General features: G+C 41.9%; 1 long non-coding RNA gene across 1 annotated transcript; it reads left to right on the forward strand.

The window, feature by feature from the left end:
• The first annotated feature begins 2609 nt into the window (after window positions 1-2609).
• On the forward strand, window positions 2610-13745 carry LOC108449567. Its single transcript, XR_001865784.1, has 4 exons — window positions 2610-2792; window positions 3468-3576; window positions 5383-5482; window positions 8493-13745. It is a non-coding gene; the product is annotated as an uncharacterized LOC108449567 (long non-coding RNA).
• Window positions 13746-21519: the final 7774 nt, after the last annotated feature.

A 21519-nucleotide genomic window follows, 5' to 3' on the forward strand; every position in this document is an offset into this window, starting at 1 on the left:
AAATTCCTTTATGAATTAAGAGTGAGGAGGTATCACAGTTGTGCCTGATGAGGATGATTCCATGCCAACAACTAGACAGCTGAAAGAGTGCTACATTAGTATCTGTCTGATAGATGTACTTCCTTGAGTTTGGGAGCAAAGAACACATTGATTTTCTTCTGTAATGCAGGTATTGTGTTGAGAGTGATACATATCCAGGTCAGGAAGATGTTGAATCCTTTTTTCCTGCATCAGTCTTTTGTCTTTTCCACTTTAGAATTGGAGATATAGAGAAAATATTGTGAGCCTCATCACTGTCATTTGTGTCACCAGTGTATTCTTCATGAGGTGAAATACATTTTGAGGCACATATTTTTCTATACAATGCTTTTTGGGTTATTCACGACTGTATTATCACTAATGCAATCAAGGACAAAGAAGTAAAAATGGATCTGCCAATGCAATGGACTTCTACAACTACAGATTAACTTCTTGCCAACTGCATGTTGTAGCAGGTCTCAAAGTGGTTACTGAAGCAAAACCAGACTTCTAGTTTATACAGTTGTATTTTTGTCTAGCTTTGTGAGCAGCACAACTGATTCTGTATCCAGAAGCCAGCTGCTGTAGAGCTGGTAGGTCCCCTCCTTCCACCAGGATACACACTAGTTTTTGAGCCACTTTGGGGGTTGTTGATTTTGAAATGTGGTGGCCCTCCAATCTCACTTCTATTTGCCAATCTAAAGTGAGGGCCATGGAAGTTGAAACATGGAGTCATTAGGATTGCTTTTATCACCTGTCTTGGATGCTGTCGTCCCACCATTCTCCAGATTGTCTTCAAGAAGCATAATCTCAGTGGGAATCAGTATTGCATAGGATACAGTAAATTTGCAGCTTTGCTATGTGCTCATTTTCTCACTCTCTTCTTTTTAACCTGTCTTGGTAATAGATAATAAAATCCAAATCATTTGGTTTGCCAGAACTCTACTGCATAGCTGATCAGCAAAAAATAGCACAGAATCACAGAGTCATCCAGATTAGAAGAGGCATTCAAGATCATCCAGTCTAACTGTCAACCCAGCACCACTATCCCCAGGTGCCACATCCAGATGTCTTTTAACACTTCAAGAGGCAGTGACTCCACCACTTCCCTGTGCCAAATCAGTCCTGTAGTGAGAATGCCTAACCCACCACTGCCTAACCAGTCGTGAAGTGACAAACATTTTGCTAATAACTAATCTGAACCTCCCTGGCTGGGCTGTCTAGCTTGGTCTAGATAGTCTGGACTGCCTAAGTGTGACAGATTAGACAGTATCTGTAGTATACCAATTTATGTCAGATCACAACTGGAAGAGATTTGGCCTGCATCAGTAGAATTCCCCGTAAAATCATGAGCAGTTAGGAAATCACTTTGTGGAAACTGCCACCAGAAATTTAATCTATTACCAGTGCTGCACCACAACCACATTTACCCTGACAGAAGTTTCCTCTTTCTCCCTCCCTACCTGCCCAGTCACAGATCTAGAGGTCTGGGCTGTGATCAGGAAATCCCTGTGTGCTGCTCCTGTTCCTGGATCATGTTTTCTGGCCTCTGATCCCAGGTGTTGTTGACATCTGTTGGGCTGCACAGCTCTGAATTTGATTGGGATTGTTCTGATGGAAAACAAAGAAATCTGTTGAGGGGTTTTATACTCAGTGCTCTTGGGAAGGAAATTTTAGAATTAAAATTTGTGGGATGACTTTTTGAAAAGGCTAAATTAGTCTTACTTTTTTCCCAGTTATGTTACTTCACATTCTTGCTAATTCAACATACAATAAATCAAACTGGTGTACAATCATATCTCAAATCAGTTAAATTTGTAAAATGCCTATAGACATATACTTCCGTGTAGCAAGTCAAGTATGACTCTAAATGGTCTAATGCATTCTGCATAATGAACTTCAGAAACAGATCTAAGAGAAACACTCTTGTGGGACTGTCTGGTACTGTAGCCAGATACTCCACCTGGAATGTGGTCAGGCAGCTTGGATAATGTCCTATTTTCAAGGCTGTAAGTGGTGGACTGAGAGCAGATGTGTCATGTTGTTTTGATGCTGAACTGTGCTAAAACCAGTCTGACTCCTTAACTGTGGCAGATATGGTGAAGTACCCTTGTGTAAAAATGCTGAGCTGCCTGGAGACATATGACTGACACTCAGCCACTTTATACTATAAAGGTCCAGTCCCACTTTCAAATGGACAGGTTCTTCTGACATATCCCTTCTTGGAGTGTGTGTGGGGATCCTCCCTTGATCGGGGATGCCTCAAAGTTACTTCAGAGTTTGAGTGAAAGAGATTTTGTCCACAGTCATTGGCATTGGTGACTTATATCAATCTCTAATAATTGTTTCTTTTTGCTTAATATAATATTATATTTATATTTATAGCTTTAATATAATTGGTTTGTTACAGTGCATTTTACTGTCCTATACTATGCTATACTCATAATTTTAGCTTCTGTACTCTGTAGCAAATAATTCTGATACAGATCTTTTGTCTAATCATTTATCATAATAGATTATCCATTTATATATAAATATATGTGGTTTTGACATCCTTACACCTGCAGGACAAAGTTGTACAAAGGCTCAATCACACCTCTATAATTCCTTAGACTTAAACCAGTGACAGTCTGGGGCTAAGATTGGATCCAGCTGCCCTCAGGCTCCTCTCTGAGAAGGAGTTTAGAAAGCAAGGGAGTCCCTTCTGCACCTTGTGACTCAACAGGAGGGCTTCTCTAACAAACTCTCTGAAGCTCCCACGTCGCCCATGACAGGTATGTAGATGTAAGGTTGTAGTAGTCTGTTAAACGTTTGAGATTCAAAATGCTTAAATTTAATTTTTCTGTTGATTTGTGTATTCAAATTTTGAGTAATTCTTTAATGCATTTCAGATGTAATGTCAGAAAATATGGAGAAGGATATTAACATGAAGATTTGCGAGGTTTTAACAAAATACTTAAAAAAACCAGAAAAGCTGTAGGCTGCTAGAGTGTAATGAAGGTTCATCCTTCAGTTCATAAAGTTCTGTGGGAAAATGAGTCTGTGAGTACAAAGAAAGTATATCTCTAAGCCCATGTTCCAGAAAACACAAGTTGGTATTTTAGCAATTCTGACAGAAACCATGACATCATTCTTGCAGGGCAAAGCAGTATTTGTAACCTCTTCACACAGGCTGTCCCTGGAGGTTCCATTTTCTTCATTGTTTAATTTGAACAAAATACACTGCACCAAGTTAATTTTTTTTTTTTTTTTGGTTTGTTTTCCTTCTGGGATCATATGGTGCTTCTCCTTGTGAGATACCCAGTGAACGTCATTTAGCAAATAAGACATGGAAATTTTTTCAAGACTTTCCATGAACTTTCTATATAGCCACTAGTAATTAACATGATTTTCCACTATAATATCTTTGATGAAATTGAGTACTCTGTTCCATGATATTCGTCTTTCAGCTGGGCTGAATTTGGCTTTCCCTTTCTACTGAACAAGCATCACTGAAGTTTTGTCTGTACTGCAGCCCCATCTGCCCCTGGCTCTGCATGACTGGCAATTCGTACTCAGGTGAAGTTATGCTGGTTACAAGAGTTTTCCCAGTGGGTATAACTCATGTATTTCATCCTGTCTAATTTCATCCATATAAAAGTTTGTTATCTAATCGAAGTTTCTGCTATAATCTGTGAAGACTGTAAGGCTCATTTAGAGAACAATTTATCTTATCATAATGTTGAAGTGTCTAAAATAAGCTGTGTGCTGACTGTATTTCTCTACATTCACTCAGTGTGAAGGACATCCAGAGGGCTGGTTTTATCTGAGCATCCACATTGAAATGACTGAAGTTAAGTCAGGAGTTCTGAGGGTTGAAGCCCAGACTACACGAATTGCTCAATCCATGATTAAATACAAACATTTTATGTTTGTTAAGACACACTCAGTACTTCTACCTATTTAAGCCACCTTCCATTCTGTGGGTCCTGTTTGTAACTGATTGCCCCCAAATGAATTGAATACAAGCCTGCTAGAAATGCTCTGTCTGCCCCCCAGGATCCCTGCTCTGTCCTGGATCTTCCTCACACTTTCTCCTCTGTATGTCAGTCTGGATGTGGCCAGGCAGTGGAAGCACAGTGCAGACTCTCCTTTGATGGTGCTACAGGAAACCTGCATGTGCAGTCCAGCTTGCACCATGTCTGATCAAGAACACCATGTTTTATTACATGGGCTCTAACATGTGCAGCAATACAGCATGTAAATGTAAAAAGTGTACTCAGCTTCTAGGCAAACCCTTAGATGGTGCATCATGGCTGATTAGTGAAAGCGTTGCATTTACATCTTCTTGACAACATGTTCTTACTTACTACACTGGAATGAAAGGGTAGATCCAGCCTTCACATGTGGGGTACATATGCTGTAAAAAGGGCAATTTTGCTGAATCGGCTTAGTTGAGTAAATTGCAAAGGCATGACGCTGATTATCTAAATGAGAACACTAGCCTGAAAATTAATAATGTAACTTTACAGGCTCATTTGCTGCCCAGGTGAATTTCACTAGAAGGGCTTCAAGCAGTGAAAGTGCACGTGCATGTGATATATAAAATGCACCTGTTCAAATAATGTTTCTTTTCCTAGATGTTATATTATTGAGGCATGGAATAATTTCACTTTTAAAAATCCTACCCCAATTTAAATGCCTCCCCCCTGCACCCTGCTCTCCTGTTGATCTTAATAAAAATGTCTTCATTGAGGGAACTGGTTATTAGGGGAACAAATAAACTGCCCATAGTCAGGTGTACATATAAAGCACTTTTCATCCATACATCTCAAAGCAGTTTGCAGTAGGAGGGCATGTATCATATTTTGCATATGGTGAAACCAGAAATTCAGAGACTCAAGAAGAAAGTCATCCTAAAAGACTTTAAATAAAGTGCTGCATTTTTTTCCTAGCATTTTTTTAATGTAGTAGGTGTAATGTCTGTGAACAAATGCGATTGTGTAAACGGAGCCCCTTTAATGTGTGGTATGTACAGCCAGTACTGGGAGGGGTAAGTGACACAGGAAAGAGGGAATGGTTTTTGCTTAACTTTTGATTACTGTGAGTTCAGTGATACAATCTGTTCCTTCCTCCTTCAATTCCTCTTTATGATTAGCACACAAAATTATTAAAAACAAATATATTGCTGTAAGAAGCCCATAGGAATAAAAGGGTAGTAGAATAAATTATTATTCCTCTTGATCTTCAAAAATAGGTAATGCTAAAATTTTATTGCTGCATGTTCTTTTATCAGTCTTTGTTGGAAATTGGAATGCATCACATACATTTTGAGTGATGGGTGTTAGTCCATTTCATTAAGGTTTTTATTGTTTTCCTCCTCAGGGCTGATACCTCACATTTCTGAAAGTTGAAGGATCATCTCTGCATGCTGAAAAGGCCCTATTTTATTGCCTGTCCCAGGCTGGTAAAACAGCAGACACATGTGAGTGGATCCATCTGTGGGAGGACAGGTGGAGGGGAAATGGGAAGTCTCTGCTTGTTCTTACACAATGATTTGTTTCAGTTGCCACACTCTGTTAAATAAACGGCCTATGCACCAAGCAGGGATCTCACTTATACAAGGAGGCTTTTCTTTGAACCCTTCCAGGTGGGAAGGTTTTCTAGTACAAGGCTCTTATTTAATGTTCACATTGCCCAAAGGCCTCAGTCAGCACCTCTATGCAAACCTCATAAGATGTAATCCCTGCCTTAAACACTTCATGGTCTGGGCACACAGCAGTGCGGGACATGGAGTGAGCCAATGGATGTCACCAAGGTGACAGCTGCCTGTCTTACTAGGTCCAGTCACTTCTTTCATTAATTCAGTGATCTTATGTATTTACTTTTGATCTCTGGTGTCTGGCAGGGAAAGGGCAGGAGGCTAGAAACATCAAGAATGAGGACATGGAGCAGGAGGGCACTGCCAGTGGGAGGCAGAAAATGAGGAACAACATGGGAGAGATTAGAACAGAAACCATTCTGCCAGAAAAATAAAATCCCTATTAATTTTCAGGTTTCCACCACTTGTTTTCAGAGGCAATGACATCTACTGGAGTAGAGAACAAAGGAGGTAGATATCTTTCTTCAATCTTTTCTTCAGTTCTTACTGGTTATAAATTTTCTGCTTCCTCCTTCTTGATGGTCTGAGGTCTAAAGTCTTATGGGAAGGTTGTGAAGAGCTAAGAGAGAATCCAGAAGAGAAAAATGGTTAGTCTTGTAATACTACAGGAACCAGAACATCTTCAGAGACCTCATGACCTAGAGCTAGTTGGGTTAATTGTTAAGTTTAGGGCCTCTGGGACATGCAAGCAGCTTTATGTTTACTCATTAAAGCACATTGTGACCCATTGATTTACTACTTCATCAGAAATTTTGTCTTCTGCCTGTAATATGACATCTCTCTTGCACATCTTCCATGAGAAATGATGCTGAGAGGTTTGGGCACATAGAACAAAGAGAGATAAAGGGAGCTGAGATGGTGACATGGCTCACACCAACCTGAACCTGGAAGCCACTGCCCAGCCCTGACTCCTCTGCTGAAGAGACAGCACACCTGTAGATATTGTCTCCAGAGCTGTCTGGAGCACGCACATGCAGCTGGTTAGGGAACAGGCACAGACATCTGGAGGGAGGGGAGGCTGCCAGCCCAGCCCAGCCCAGCCCAGCCCAGCTCAGCCCAGCCCAGCCCAGCTCAGCTCAGCTCAGCGCTCAGTGCAAACGTGCTTCTTCCCTTTGCATTTCCCTGCACCTTCCACCACCTCAGGGACTGTCCTTGAGGAGAGGGAAAGGACAGTAGCAGCCAGCCCAGCCCAGCCCAGCCCAGCCCAGCTCAGCCCAGCCCAGCCCAGCTCAGCTCAGCTCAGCAGCTTTACACTGAGGCCTGTGAAACCTGGTTAAGGTGGCCCACACCAGTGCTCCCAGATGATGTTCATGCCTCGAGGGTGGTCTTTTCCTGACTCTGCACCCCCACCACAGAGCAGAGCACAGCTTGGAATCATCTGCTCCAGTCCTTAAAGGGCAGCCAGAGCAAGTGGGATTTGGTCTGGGAACACAGTTCACCTCTTGGCTTTCTCTTTTTTCCCTTTTTCTCTCTCCCTAGGCAGGAACTTTTTTGGAGGCAAGTAAGTGGTGAGGGAAAATAGTGAAGGCAGTGCAGTGGCTCATATAAGGAGCTCCTTCATTATGGTATTGCTGAAAAATGTTACTGAAGTGGTGCACTCCGGGGGGTATACAAGGATAAGGATCTTAGCTGGAAGTCTGCTTCCTTACTGCTTCCCAGAAATTAACAGAATTTATGCAATAATCAAGTACATTCAGTACCATATGTCAGAACCTATCATAACACGCAGAAAAGGGGGCCTTGTTATGCTTCATGCCGCACTCTCTGAAGCATTTCAGTTCAACACCTTTCTTTGCTTATTCACATCACATCAGAGAAAGAGCAAAACGCGATGTCAGCCCGGGGCCAAAAGTTACTGGCGTTGGTTTCTGTACAGTTCTTTCATGTGGTGAGGGTGTGGTGACCTATTGGTGGAAACACCCTGACAAACCTTGAAGAAATGGGTTCTGCCTTGGACACAGATCCCATTTTCTCCCTCCCCTTTCCCATGTGCATGACTCAAGTATAAAAAAGTACCTGAACACTGGTAAGGTGGTGGTTGCCTGTGAACTTTCCCTGTACAGTGCTGGCTTCTGAAACTGCCTTGGGTTTCATGATGGTCTGTCTGGGTTCTGTTAGACCTTTGACTCTCATGTTGAGCAGCATGTTTTTTAGAAAGTGCTGGGCAGTCTGCAATAGCCAGGAGTGCCTTTAGCTCCTCTGATATTTTTAAAATTATTAGAGGAGCTGCTTTGTCAGGAAACTCCAAACACGCAATGCAAAAGGAATTATAATTAGGCTCTTCTTTGCTGGTAGCAGTTCTGGATGTTAGGATCACATCTGGGTTATTCCGTAGTGAGACAGTGTAATCTGGTTTTATGGGGTTTATAAACTCTTAATTTGTAAAAGCATATCTCTGTGTTACCCAAGCAGCAAACCACCAGAGAATCTGTGTAGACCTGGTTTATGGTACATCACAGAGACTGAGTTCATTGTGGCCAGAAAGAAGAGGCTGAAGGTAGTGATGCTCAAAAGATGACTTCTGGACGATCCTTCCACTTCATTTGGCATATAAAGTTTTTAAAACGGAAACAGATTTTACTTCAAAAATTATTTTTGTCCTTGTTGGAAACATCACCTACTTAAATTCTGCTAAATAATTCCCCTCCATGACGTGATCTCTGATCCTCAGGCCAAGCTGTTTGTGCTCAGACTGCTCTGGACATTTGATTCTTCCAGAGCACCATCCCCTCGGCTTTGCATTTGACTCTGCATCTCCAGTGGGCTCCACGTGGTGTCCTGTAGGGCAAAATTTTGATTTTGCTTTTTCCTTTTTTTGTTTTCCTGCTCCCAGTGTGAAGTTTCCATGACAGTGATGTGCTACAGCCTACCAGAAACACGTTATGGGATGTAAATGACAGTCTGCAGTGCATGCCCCAGGATGTGACATGAAGGTGCCCAGCCAGCTGGAGAGCTCTGCAGGACCTTGTAAGGCACAGGGAAATGAACCTGCTGCAGCCTCATCCACTGTAGGACCATGATTCAGAGGGAACCTTAGTTTCAACTATTTCCATATCTACAAGTTCCATGCTTTTTTTTCCCTGGCTGTTTAACTGTAAAAGAGTAAACCAGCATTTAGGCATTTTGGCAGTTTGGGATACAAAAAGGAATGGGGGAGCTCTTAGTTACTTAGAGAGCAAGTAGAGTGATATGGGTACACCTATCCTGTGCAAGATCTCAGACATCCTGCAGGTGAGAGCTGCCTTGAGCTGCCATATCCCCTGTGCAGCAGTGCCTGGGAATCCCCTTGAAAGTCAAATGGGAGTGGCAGGATCCCTTAGTCCCACTGCTCTGGCTGCCTTGTTTCTGCCTTCAGTGGTAGCTCTGGGTACACACTGTCACAGGTGTTCCCTGTGGATGGTACCCAGCATAACTGGGTGTTTGTGCTCAATATAAAGATATAAACCCAGACATATTTGGCCAGAGCAAATAGAATTCTAGTCTGGTATTTTATCTTGGATGGTGCCACATGGATTCACCTAGGAAACTACAAAATATGACAAAAATTGAGAGATAACCTCTCAAATGTCATTCCAGTCTTCTCCTATTTGCTCATCATCCTGCCAAGCCAGAGACACCATCTGTATATTTAATTGCCCTGAGAGATGTCTTTTCTAGGAATTTCTCCAGCCTCCTTTTAGAAAGCTGAGGTTTTCTGGCACCTGTTAGGAGGATGGTGAGGAGCTCCACAGATTAAACAGATTTTGGTGTGAGTAAAAATGTTCTTTGTTTGGTCCGAACCCACTTCCAGCTAATTGCATTTTAGATCCCCTATGTCCTGTTTGTGTTCAAGAGTGGATGTATATTCAACCTGCCTTCATCCTCTCCCTGATCTTGTAGAGCCCCATCAAATTCCCTTCTGCTTGTCTTTTTCCAGAGTGAAGACTACCACCTCTTAGGCATTGCTTGTACAGAAGTTGTCCTGTGTATCTTGAATGCCTTTCATTATCTTTTTTATCATTTTCTGAACAATCCCCAGTCTATTATACCTTTCTGTGGCTGGAGACCACATGACACAGCTTTCAGGACACTGATGCATAGACACACACAGGGCCAGATTGATGAATTCTGTGCTTTCCCTTTTCATAATAATTTTGAAGACTTGGTTTTCTTTACAACAGACCATGGCACCGAGATAATACTTCCATGGAACTACCCAGTTATAAAGCAAGCTGCTGTTTGCTCTCAAGAATTGTGAAATTTCTGCCATCAGTTCTAATTATTTTAAAATGTTAATTACAAAAAATTGACACAGGAGATATTAGATAATTCTCTAGAAAATTCACATTTCTTGTACAGTAGAACAAGGTAACTCGGGTAGGAAAGAAAATGACCAACTCTAATCAGTCATCACTGAAAAACTACAAATTGCTGGAGTGCAGATACCTCAGCCAAGTTAATCAAGCAGCAGTTAATCAAAATGGATTTCCCTAATCATATTTCTGTCTTCTTTTTCTATGAATATAAACTTTTGAAATTATTTGACTTGAAAAGGGGTGGTCTCTGTGGTATTAAGATGTCAACTTATGACGCATGGTTTTCCAACAAAGGCTCTTTGTTTTAAACAGATGTACAGAAAGTAGAGAAAAATAAACTCACAGACACTGGTAGTAGAAGTGGGTAAAATATCTCTTCAGAACCCTTTGTCAGAAACCCTGAACTCAGAAGTCTTACTTCTCCTATTCCTGCTTTTCACACTCCTGCCATGTCAGGCCATATGAGGATACTTGATGGTGGGCTGTATTTCCCTGTATTTTAAAGAAACTTTCATTTCTTGGTGATGGGAATACCTACCCTGCACATTTCATGACAAGAAACTTTTCTTCAAGGGTGGCCGTGCTGCTCTGTTTGTGTCACGGATGAAGACAGAAATTGTTTTGGAGGGCAAGTATGATCCAGCAGTGTTTATTTGGGCTCAGAGGCCAGAAGCACCAGAGCTAGATTTCACTCAGTGAACTGAAGACCACTTAAAAGCCTCTGGTGATTCAAGCTTCCCTGGGAGCTGCACAAGATAATTCAGGGTGTTTCCCAGGAGGAAGTTTGCCAGAGCTGCTTGGTTAATGCAAGTGCCAGGGGCTACATGGTGCCCTCAGTCCTCAGGTCTGCCGTGGGGACACCCATGCAGCTGGGGCCCTCTGGGGTACATCCATCCACTGCTGCAGGCTCAGTGCTCTCTGCCTGCTCTCTGCCAGCTGGGGACAGAGCAGGAAGCTGAGCAGCCGCATTAACAGCATGCTCAACCTGAAGCAATAGTGCCCTGCTGAGAAATAAGGTATAATAACTGTGAGCCAGCACTAAGATAATGCAGCCATGGGGCTTCTGGGTGCAGCTGGCTTGCAGCACACATGGGGCAGACACAGCTGCTGCCATTCTTTGTATGAAAGGATCTCCAAAGAGCTCAAAATTAGCTAAAGCTCATTGTAAGAGCTCTGATCACAGCTAGTTATAGTCTGGCTTTGAAAGAGCTCTGCTAGTTTTAGCTCAGAATCTCTGGACACTGAGACTCTGTTCAGACAATTTCAACCTTTCCTAGGGATACAGGGTCCTGTTATCTTCTACCCACAGGACAAAGTTCTGCTGAGGAGTTATGAGTCATGTCTGTACGTGGGTTAAGTCCACAGGTATCTGCTTCACAGCATCAGTTTGTGCCATAAGAGTTTTGCTCTCTTCCCTGTTAGATATTATCTCCACTGCAAGAACAGGTAAACTGAGGCAGGAGGAGTAGTTGGAATGGGAAATCAGTCTGACAAAAGGTGAATTTATCTTGGATAACCCTGACTTTTCTCTTATATTTGAGGCTCTTTACTGAACACAAGAAGAATAAGGCTAAATGGACCACTTGAACTCACTTGTTGGTCAGATACATTATCACTAATATTGCTGTTAATATACATTAGTACATCAGGGGTGCTCTTAGGATGTGTTTAGTTATGAAAAACAAAGTCCCTGTTACAGGGATCTCAGAATCTCAGCCCCGGTTCTGCCTGAGAACCTGTGCAGAGAGAGGCAGTGCCTGCCTAGGGAGCTGCATTTACCTGGAACTGGCACATGTGGACTCAGAGAGGAACTGGTTGGTGGTTACAGTCCCATCAGGAAGATCTTGAAAGACAGGTGCTGAGAAGAGGCAAATACTGTCTGTGAAGACAAATAGGTAGGAAATGTGTGGGCAAGTGAGGAGCATTTGCACATCTAGCACAGCTACAGCAACCTGCTCTGTGGCTCCTCAGTGCTCTTTGTGCAAGGTTTTCTGAGCAGTTTGGAAGCTTTCTAGGTGCTAAATTTATCAATTTGTGTTCTAGAGATAAGTTAATGCAATCTATGAAGCACTGTATGGTTTCCTAGGTGTTTTGAAAAAGCAATCGGTACGTTTAAACACTTATAAAAAGTACTTTAATTCAAGATATCTCCAGTGCTGGTGGCTTTCTATGGAAAACTCATGTTGAGAGCCCAGAAAGTATGGTAGTATCCAAAATTATCACCCATATTTGCAATACTGGCTTAGGAAGTTCTGGATATGGTTACATAGCAAGTCAGTGGCCAAGGTGGGAACCAGTCTTGGTGTAAGCAGCAAACTGACTTTCTACATGGGACATGTTCTGCAAAGCGCAATTGCCATTTTGCATCCCTACTTGGAAGCTGGCCTCTTAGGGGAAAAGGGACTTGGAGGGTTACAGACCCTGTCTCTTCTGCCCTTCTTTTCCCCAAGTATCAACCAGCCCCAAGTGCCTTTTCCCTTTTTTGTGATGTGACTGCACTGGCCAGCTTCTCCCCACTGCTGAGGGGAGGGTCACATTGCACCATGTTCCTTTGCACACCCGAGGGACTTTTATTCCAGCTGCTGAGACCTGCAGCCAGGCTTTTGTGCACATGGGTCCAGCCTCATTTCTCTCACCTGTGCAAACCTTTAACGAGGCAGAGCTGAGAAAGGTGGCTCACAGGGGGCAGGAGTGAGGATGACATGTCCAGGACATGACTCTCCTGCTAGCAAGCTCTAGCCAGGTGTGTTACACCTTTCTGGAGGTAAGGAAAAGCCCAGCTGGAGTCTAGGTTGGTCAGATTGTCCCCAAGCAAACGAGTACGACTGAGAAGGATCATGTAGTGCATGTTTGTAATTGATTCAGCACTATTGTGTGACAAAACACAATAGCTTTGTATGAGGCTTTAATATAAATCTCTTGCACTAGCAGAGCCTAGTAATTGAATCAATATACAAGCAAGGCTGGAGAAGCATGATGAAGTTTGGTTCCAGGTTAAATGTGAAACAGATGTTCCTCAACACTCTCCCCCTTCCCACCCTGCTGCCTCCCCTTTTGTCCCTGCCAACTTCAGGCATGAAGCACTCCTACTTTAAAAAGAGAAAGAAGTAGAAAAAAAAGGAAAACCAGAAAGAGATTGCATTATTCTTTGGCCATGTTAGCAATGAGTTGATGGTTTTGATAGCAAGGAATCACATTTGTCAGGGGAAGTGGCAGTGACTTTAAAAGTATTGGGAGAGGGTGAGTATCCTGGATGTGAGGTAATGAAGGAGGCAGACACAGCCTCCCAGGAACTGTTCCCTTCACCCAAAGTTTCAGAAGGGGCTGGAGGAACCGATGATGGCTGTGTCCAGCATCACAGCAGCAACATGAAGAGACCAGGCTCTCCAGGTCCTGCAGACCTTCCCAGTTCCAGGATAACACCAGATCATGGAAGAGGAGCAAAAGTGGAGTCTTCTGGCATGCAGATCTCCTGTGGATCTACCAGGAAGTGCCGGGGGCTGGGCTCACCCAACAGAAGATGGATTCTGGCACAAGTCTGGTGATGCCCCTGCCCAAAATAGGGGAAGAGGCATAGAAGGAGGTGGAAAACATCAGTGGTTTGGGGGATTTTAGTGCCCATTTGAGAGGGTGCAAGCAGAAGAAACTGACCTCCATGTCTGCACCCAGGCATGTGCGTAGGACACCTGAGTGTCATGTTTTGAGAATCCAAACATCCCTTTCCAGAACAACCCATGTTTTATCAGTCATCTCAATCTTGAAAATATTTAATTAATCTCCTTATTTGGATTAAAATACCTGTCCTGGGTTGCAGTGTATTCTATTACCGGTATTAATAGCCGTTGAAATCAGGTGGGGCAGTGTTTCCTTGCCTCCTCCCCCCAGACTATCTTTCTGTTAATTGCCCATCATTGTCCTGCCGCCTGACTCAGAGATAACTCCCTCCGGACTATCTTCTGTTAATGAGCCTAATCAACACTTGGCCTCATGACTCGTTACCCCATTGTGAGATGCTCCACCCAGAGGGAGGAACCAAGCATCCCATCGTGGATATAATCTGAGGCTGAACACCAGAGACACCGGCTTCCCACTGGATTTCCAGAGGACAGGAGCTACACAGCCACCATTGGACTTCCTGAGGAAGAGCAGACTGTTTTACTACAGGATCACTGCTTCAGAGGACTGCAGCCACCATTCTACCAGACTGCTACCACCACCCTGCCTAACAGGGTGTCAGGTTGTACCTTGACTCTGTCAGTTTGACAGTGTTTTCTTTTACCTTTTTTTTTTCCCTTTTTCTTTAATTTCCATTAAATTGTTATTCTGACTTGGTGCCTCCCACTGGTTTGTTTTCAAAGGATTAAAATACCCTACATGACAATGTATACATTAGTCTTCTGGTATTAATGATTTTTCTGGTATTTTCTTCAGCTAGAAAATCAGCCATTTTACTGAATAAAAATATCATATTTGTTTTTTATATTCAACCTTTCTTAGAAACATATTGTATTTTTTCTTTCCTTTCAGTCACTTAAATACCTTTTCTTCATGTTTTTCCTCCTATAAGCATAACATACCATTGAAGTTAGAGTAACAAATCTATAGTTTTTCAGATCATACGTCTTTTATTTTTCAGCACTTGCAAGAGGTTTCCTTCTCTCCAATCAATTTCAGTGTCCTTAATCTGTAAAGGCATCAAATTCTACTTGATGATGGACCAGTACTTTGATAATTTTTCTATGTTTTTCTGTGGAGACTATTAGCCCTCTCCACACCCAGTTGGAGTTTATCAAAAGGTTTGGACTGTCTGTTCTTGATATAGATCTTTCCTTTTCCATCCAAGTGCTTGATCAATTATTCTGACTTTCTCATCATGCTACGTATCAACAATCATATTGAAAATTGAGGCAAAGTTTCATTTAATTTCCCAGAGTTAAAATAATCTTTTGTCTCAATCTCTAGCCATACTACTACACTGTTTCTTGTTTTTCTTCCCTTGTTTTAATTTTTTTTTAATCTGTATGGAAAATAAAGCTTTTATTTTTTATTTTAGCATTTCTGGAAGATCTTGTTTACCTTGTGTTTTAACAAAAGTTGTTGTGCTTGTGGAGCTCTGCTTCTGCCATCCTGCACACACACAAAAAAAGTGTTAACCAGTTAACAAGAGATTTGAAGTCATGAACCACAGTTTCTAAAAACCAAGGACACAGAAAAATCCAACTTGAAGTATTTCAGATACAATCTTGAAAACCAAAGCATGTGTCAAATTGGAATTTATAATAATCCATGAAAATCACACATGTACTACAAGTACACACTGCAATAGTTTCAAAGTTGTAGTCTGTCTAAACAGAGTGCTCCCCCATATGATCAGTGATTTTATATCCCAAATAAATCCATAAATAATCCTTTGGGAATATTTGGGTGAACATCAAGTCTCTCATTCAAAATATCCATTTCCCTTTTCTGCCTCATTTTCTAGGGGAGACCAGAATTTGCCTGCCACCAGAGGTGGATTGAGTTAGAGAAATACTTCATTTGAAGTGACATGTCTTGAATTTTTTCTAATGATCTTCTCTGTATCATAATGCCCTTACAGACGGGCCATGTACGCTGTGAAAATCAGTGATTTTATAGGGCTCAGTGCATGCTTTTTCTGAACAAACACTCAGCAGAAAGCTTCATTACTGTTATGTTAGGGCACTGTAATTTTTGGAAAGCCATGAAAATTAAAAGTCCGTCATGACAGGATGAGCAGCACCGGACATTCAGTATATACAATCTGATTACAAGCTCCAACTCTGCCTTAATAGGTGCAGCAAGATCTGTCTGAATAACTTTTCAAGTGCCTTCCCTTTGCTTGTGCTGAGACAAAGGACTCACTTTGTTTGTAAATGATCATGTAATCAAAAAACTCTGGTCTTTTCTGCCTCCTGGAGGAAAGTTCAGTATTGGCTTTCCATCAATCAAATGGACAATACTAAACCAGATTAACTATCAAAAGGTGTCCTGCAAGGGTCTTCGTTGCCATCATAGAGAAGGTCTCAGCAGACGTGTCATTTTAGAAAGAGCTGGAAATAAAGAACTAGAATATCATATTCCTTCAGAGCCTCCATTAGGTTCAACATCCTCCAATGTAATGAAACTAGAATTTGTTTTGCTTTTCCATTATGTACTTCCCAGTTGTCTTTAAAACACCTGCATTGTCTATCCAGGGATCGCTCGTCTATAAATTTGAAAGCACTGTCCCTTTATCCTGTGTTTGTTGATATATACATGTATTCATATACACATACACAATCATTGAATCAGAACCGTTAGGTTGGAAAAGACCCTTAAGATCATCGAGTCCAACCATTAATCCAGCATTGCCAAGTCCATCACTAAACCATGTCCCCAAGTGTCACATCTGTGTGTCTTTTGAACAGCTCCAGGGATGGTGGCCCAATCATTTCCCTGGGCAGCCTGTTCCAATCTTGACAACCTTTTCCAAGCAGAAATTTTTCCCAATATCCAATCTAAACCTCTCCTGGCACAATCTGAGGCCATTTTCACTTGTCCTTTCACTTGTTACTAGGAGGAAAAGGACAACCCCCCCTGGCTACAGCCTCCTCTCAGGGAATTGGAGAGAGTGATAAGGTCTCCCCTGACCCTCCTTTTCTCCAGGCCAAACACCCCCAGCTCTCTCAGCTGCTCCTCATCAGACCTGTGCTCCAGACCCTTCCTCATCTCCATTGCCCTGCTCTGGACATGATCCAGCACCTCAGTGTTCATCTTGAAGTGAGGGGCCCAGAACTGGACACAGGATGTGAGATGCAGCCTCACCAGTGCCGAGTACAGGGGACAATCACTGCCCTGGTCCTGCTGGCCACACTGTTTCTGATAAAAGCCAGGATGCCTTCTTGGCCACCAAGTTCCTCCTCTTGTTTGTAGCATCAAATAAAGACTCTTTCATTTAGATGTCTAAAATTTAAACCCTAAAATCCTGATCAGTACCTGCTACCACTTTTTAGACATCTTCAGGGAATATAACATAATTTCTTAGTAAACAGATATTTAATATGTACAAAATCTGCTCAAACACCATTGATGTATGTGACATTTGAAATACTCTGAGTAACTTTCAGGAAAAAGCTGTTAATTAGAAACCCAGCTGCTGTTCCTAAGATGGATGTCTCATGAGGTTCCTTATAACAACTACATGGGTCTGCTTTACCACAGAGCACCACACGTTTTTTTTCTCAGAGATGAATTTTTAGACTGAGCTATGCTGTCCTAATATTTTCTGCCAGTCTGGGCTCTACAGAGCTAAGGAAAATGGCATCCCTCCAAAACATTTGCTTTCCTATCCAAGATCAAGGGATGTGGAGGACCCTGTGTCCAGTCACCTTCCAGCCCTTGTCTGGCATCAGGGTTGTCAGCAGTTGTGAAAGCAGAAATCTCTATGCCATATCAAGACTAACATGTTCTTTCCAACAAGCATGTCTTACTCTTGTGTTTGGTATGTTTAGCCTTCACATTCTTTTAACATCCTCTGTCCTATCCTCTGACCCTTCCTCTAGTTTGTGTGCTTGTGGGAGGGCAGCAAACACTTCAGTATCATGCGTGTGTGCTGCAAGCATTACTCAAAGGTTTCATATTTCCAGGCTGATATGGGAAAACACTCTAGAAATTGACCCCGATTGCAAATTAAATGAAAGAAATGTCCCATGGTGCCATTTCTGGAGGACTCTTATTTCTCACTTACCTCCTGAGAAAAGTATGCTACTGGGTTTGTTCTCCATCTCTACACAACCTGTTTGCTTGCCTTAACTTTTAACCTGGCTAACAGAGCACAGCAAATGAGCCTTGTATAAAATTCACATGGTGCTTTTCTAAGCATCTGCTTCAAATCACTTATCTGAGAGTCTGAGACATGGTCCAAAGCAGCAAGGTGGCAGTCAGAGTTGCATCTCAATAATTAATTGGCTCAGAGCTCAGGGGTGGATGTGAAGTCATTCCCATGCAGCATTTTTCAGAGCTTTTATGTCGTGTATTTTCCTGACTTGACCTAGAAGGATCTACAGGAAAAGCAAATGCAGCAAACACCATTCACTCAGCACAACCCCACACAGCGTTCCATGGCGGTACTGATCCAGAGAGAGAATCTTGGCTGGGACACTGAGTTGTCTTGAGCTAATGGAAAGGCAGATCATTGCCAAGAGAGGTGGAAAATAGCATTTTTGTCAGCTCCAAGCAGGCATGGAGTGGGAACAATTGAGAAATCTTTGTATCTGACATTTCCCACGGAAAGCTGGTGTTTCTGCTTCAGGCTGTTAACATTGCCACCAAACTGGGACAAGGAAACCCCCTTGGTACCCGCCTCAGAACTGACCTATGAACCCCAGGAATCCCAGTCCCAGGACCTCTGGTCTTCTTTAACTTGATCTGCAGCCACTGCAGCACTAGGATTCCTTATAACAATTAGGGGAACTTTTTGAGCTTTTTTCTCTGAATTTTTTCATTTTTGTAATCTCTAGAACTCAAGCTAGATAGCAACTAAAGTCCCTTCCTATTCATGTAGTCTGAAAACTTCCACCAGATGACCATAACGATTTTCAAAATCTTATGTTACATGTGTGGGTCCAAGTAAAAATGATAAATATATTTATTTTCAATGGCATGATACAGCAACTGGGAAAAATATTTAAATTAATAGTGTTTGTATAATATTAAAACCTCTGCTCCTCTTTCAGGAAATGAGAGCACCTGTATAAACATTTGATCTAGAGAAGTTAAAGGTCATAGTACCACTACATAGTCCATGACCTCTGAAGGTTAAAATATCCTTTTACAAAAAAAATATCCTTGCCTTGAAGAGGTTGGGCAGGTATTCCCTTGGCTGCTGTTTCAACCTTTGGCCTCAGTCCTACAAGCACTTACACACATGCTCAATTATAAGCACGCAAGTGTCTCTACTGTACAGCTCAGAGGGGTGTGATGAGGTTCCACTTACTGATGTTGTGGGGTGGTCTGATGTTATGATGTTAGACACTTGATGCTTCCCTGTTTTATGGGAGTAACCACTTATTGGGATTGCCATAGAACCAGAACCAGCCAACACAATCCACAGACTCCCTGTAACTCAAAGAACCCCCCAGCTGGTTCTGAGATGGTGCTTCAGTGCAATTGACTCTTTCAGCATCTAGTTCCCATAGGAGATTTTTTCCTAATGAGCCTTATCAAGGGTATCAGCTCTTTAAATGAAATAAAAAGTACTGTAGTTGTGAAGTCACCATTTTGTGATTAGATAATGACACTCTCATTTTTGTTTGATATTTTTATGTTCTTTCTCACTGCGTTACTCTCGAGGTGTTGGTTTTAGCTTCTAGCTGCACAGAAGCACCTTTGCAACAGTTTTTCCTCCTTGTTAGAGCGATATGTTACAAATGCCAGAGTGATTTTAGGAGTCCAGCTTCCAGGAGGCTTGGGTGCTAATGCATCTAATATGAACTTTCAAACCTTATTTGAAGTCAGATGATTTGAGATTATCTTCAGATCTAATCTACAGTTGACTGTATAGTTTTTTTTCCTCTCAAATCATGTTATTTAACCCTTCTGGATAAATTTCAGATATCTTACACTGTCTCATACCTCCTCTTACAACTTTTATTTCTTCTTACACATAGCAATAACAGAACTGTGATGTCTTACCATATTGCTCAGTTCCTAGAATCTGTGTTTGTGATACCTACACTGAAGTTCACATCATTGCACTCAGCATGAGTTGAGCTTTCTAACCAAGGCAAGAGACCTTAGCAATTAAGTTTGTCTCCTGGCACAGAGTGGCTCTAGCCAAGCTGTGTGGTCAAATATAGGCCAGAAAAATGTGCTTCAATTTAGTGAAGAGATAAAACTCACCAATGAGGTCATGCCCCCAGTATTTGTAAGACCCCACTCTGATGCCTGAGAACTCATCACCCTTGTATAATCTGTCTTTCAGAAGGGGATATCAGCCATCTGCAATAGGTTGCAGGTGGGTGCCAACACTGGTGCTGTCTCCAGTAGAGTCATATGCCATCAAAAGATTCCTGCTTTGACAAACAACAGTATAACAAAATAAACTTTTCTGGTAAAATTCCTGAGTATGGTTTCTCACATTTAGTCACACAGGTAAAATGAACTTTTTTAAGATCTTGTTGGCATATTGTGATGCTGCTGGATTGGCTCGAGTGTCTCCATACAGCAGTTGCTGAAGCAGCAGGGCTATGAAGTGTTTGATCCTGTAGTTTTGGGGCTATCAGTGCTGAATGCTGCAGTTGCACTGCTGGAGTGTGGAAGTGAGATGACAGTCTTAAATGTGTAATGAAATGCTTCTGGGTGGGAAGGAGACGAAAGGCAGCTGCTCTTAGCTCTGCTGGTAATCTGCCTCTGGCTATTGCTCTCCCTACTCCTTCTGCCATTAACACCTGCGTAATTTCTACAGGACCGATATATCTACAGTATAAAATGTACTGGTGGTGTGAATTCAGCTTGCGCTGGGGCTCTTTGCATCTATTACTCACTTCAGGAATGATCTTGCTACCTCTTTTGTGGTGTCTCTGCCACCTCACATTCATTGCCAAAAAAAGTAATTGCTGACTGCAAACATCTGCCTATTCAGCGTGTCACTGAGGCAACTGACCTTTATAGCTTCACATTCAGTGCATTGCTGCAGTGAAAATCATGCTGGTTTCTTCTTTGATATCTGGAAGGGGTAAAATCAGTTTTTTACCCTTTGGTCATAGTTACATTTTTTGCATGGTGATTCCCTGCAACAAGTGGAACAGAATGTCCCCAGAGCAGTCATCAGTTACAGTATGAGTTGAGTTTTCTGGTTTGTAAGAATCTGGCAATGAAAACTTCCTGTAATCCTATGATTTGCATCTCAAGTGATGCCAGATTTAACTGCCATATGTGTATCTCAGTTTGGAAGGCACAGGTTTTTCCACATCACAACATGTATGACAGAGAACTATGATTTTTAGTCATCAGTATACATATTTCTTGCATTTTTCTGAGTTTCAGACATGAGCCAATAAGATACATGTTCTTAGAACACAACTGTCCTCTCCTGGATACAACGGTTTAGAAAGGATTCCCAAATATCCAGTTCAAGTCTCTAAAACCCTAAGTTGTTTGGTTTGTTAGTGTTTTAACAGTCTTACAGGTCTTTTTACTTTCTTTTAGCTAGGCAGAATTAAAGAATGGAATTATGCTGATCATTTTGTGAGGATATGAAGAATTTTTTAAAATATATGTAAGGAAACAATAAAGGAAAAAAGGCACAGTTTTAACCTTCAGGTTTAGTACAACCAACGAAAAATACATAAACTTCTGAATCTTGAAAAACCTTGGTCAAACTTCAAAAGTTCAGTATTAGCAGTTCTGCTGGTGTTTCTCATCTTCTGCAGAATTTAACTAGTGTATCTAACATTGTGGAACCACTGAACCATTGAGCATCAGTTTTCAATGGTAATGAGACAAAAAAGGAGAAAATAAGTACAAGATTGTACTTGCAACTTTCTGTCTGTTAACATTTATCTC

The sequence above is a fragment of the Corvus brachyrhynchos genome, unplaced genomic scaffold (assembly GCF_000691975.1).
Source record: "Corvus brachyrhynchos isolate BGI_N302 unplaced genomic scaffold, ASM69197v1 scaffold28, whole genome shotgun sequence".
Taxonomy (NCBI): domain Eukaryota; kingdom Metazoa; phylum Chordata; class Aves; order Passeriformes; family Corvidae; genus Corvus; species Corvus brachyrhynchos.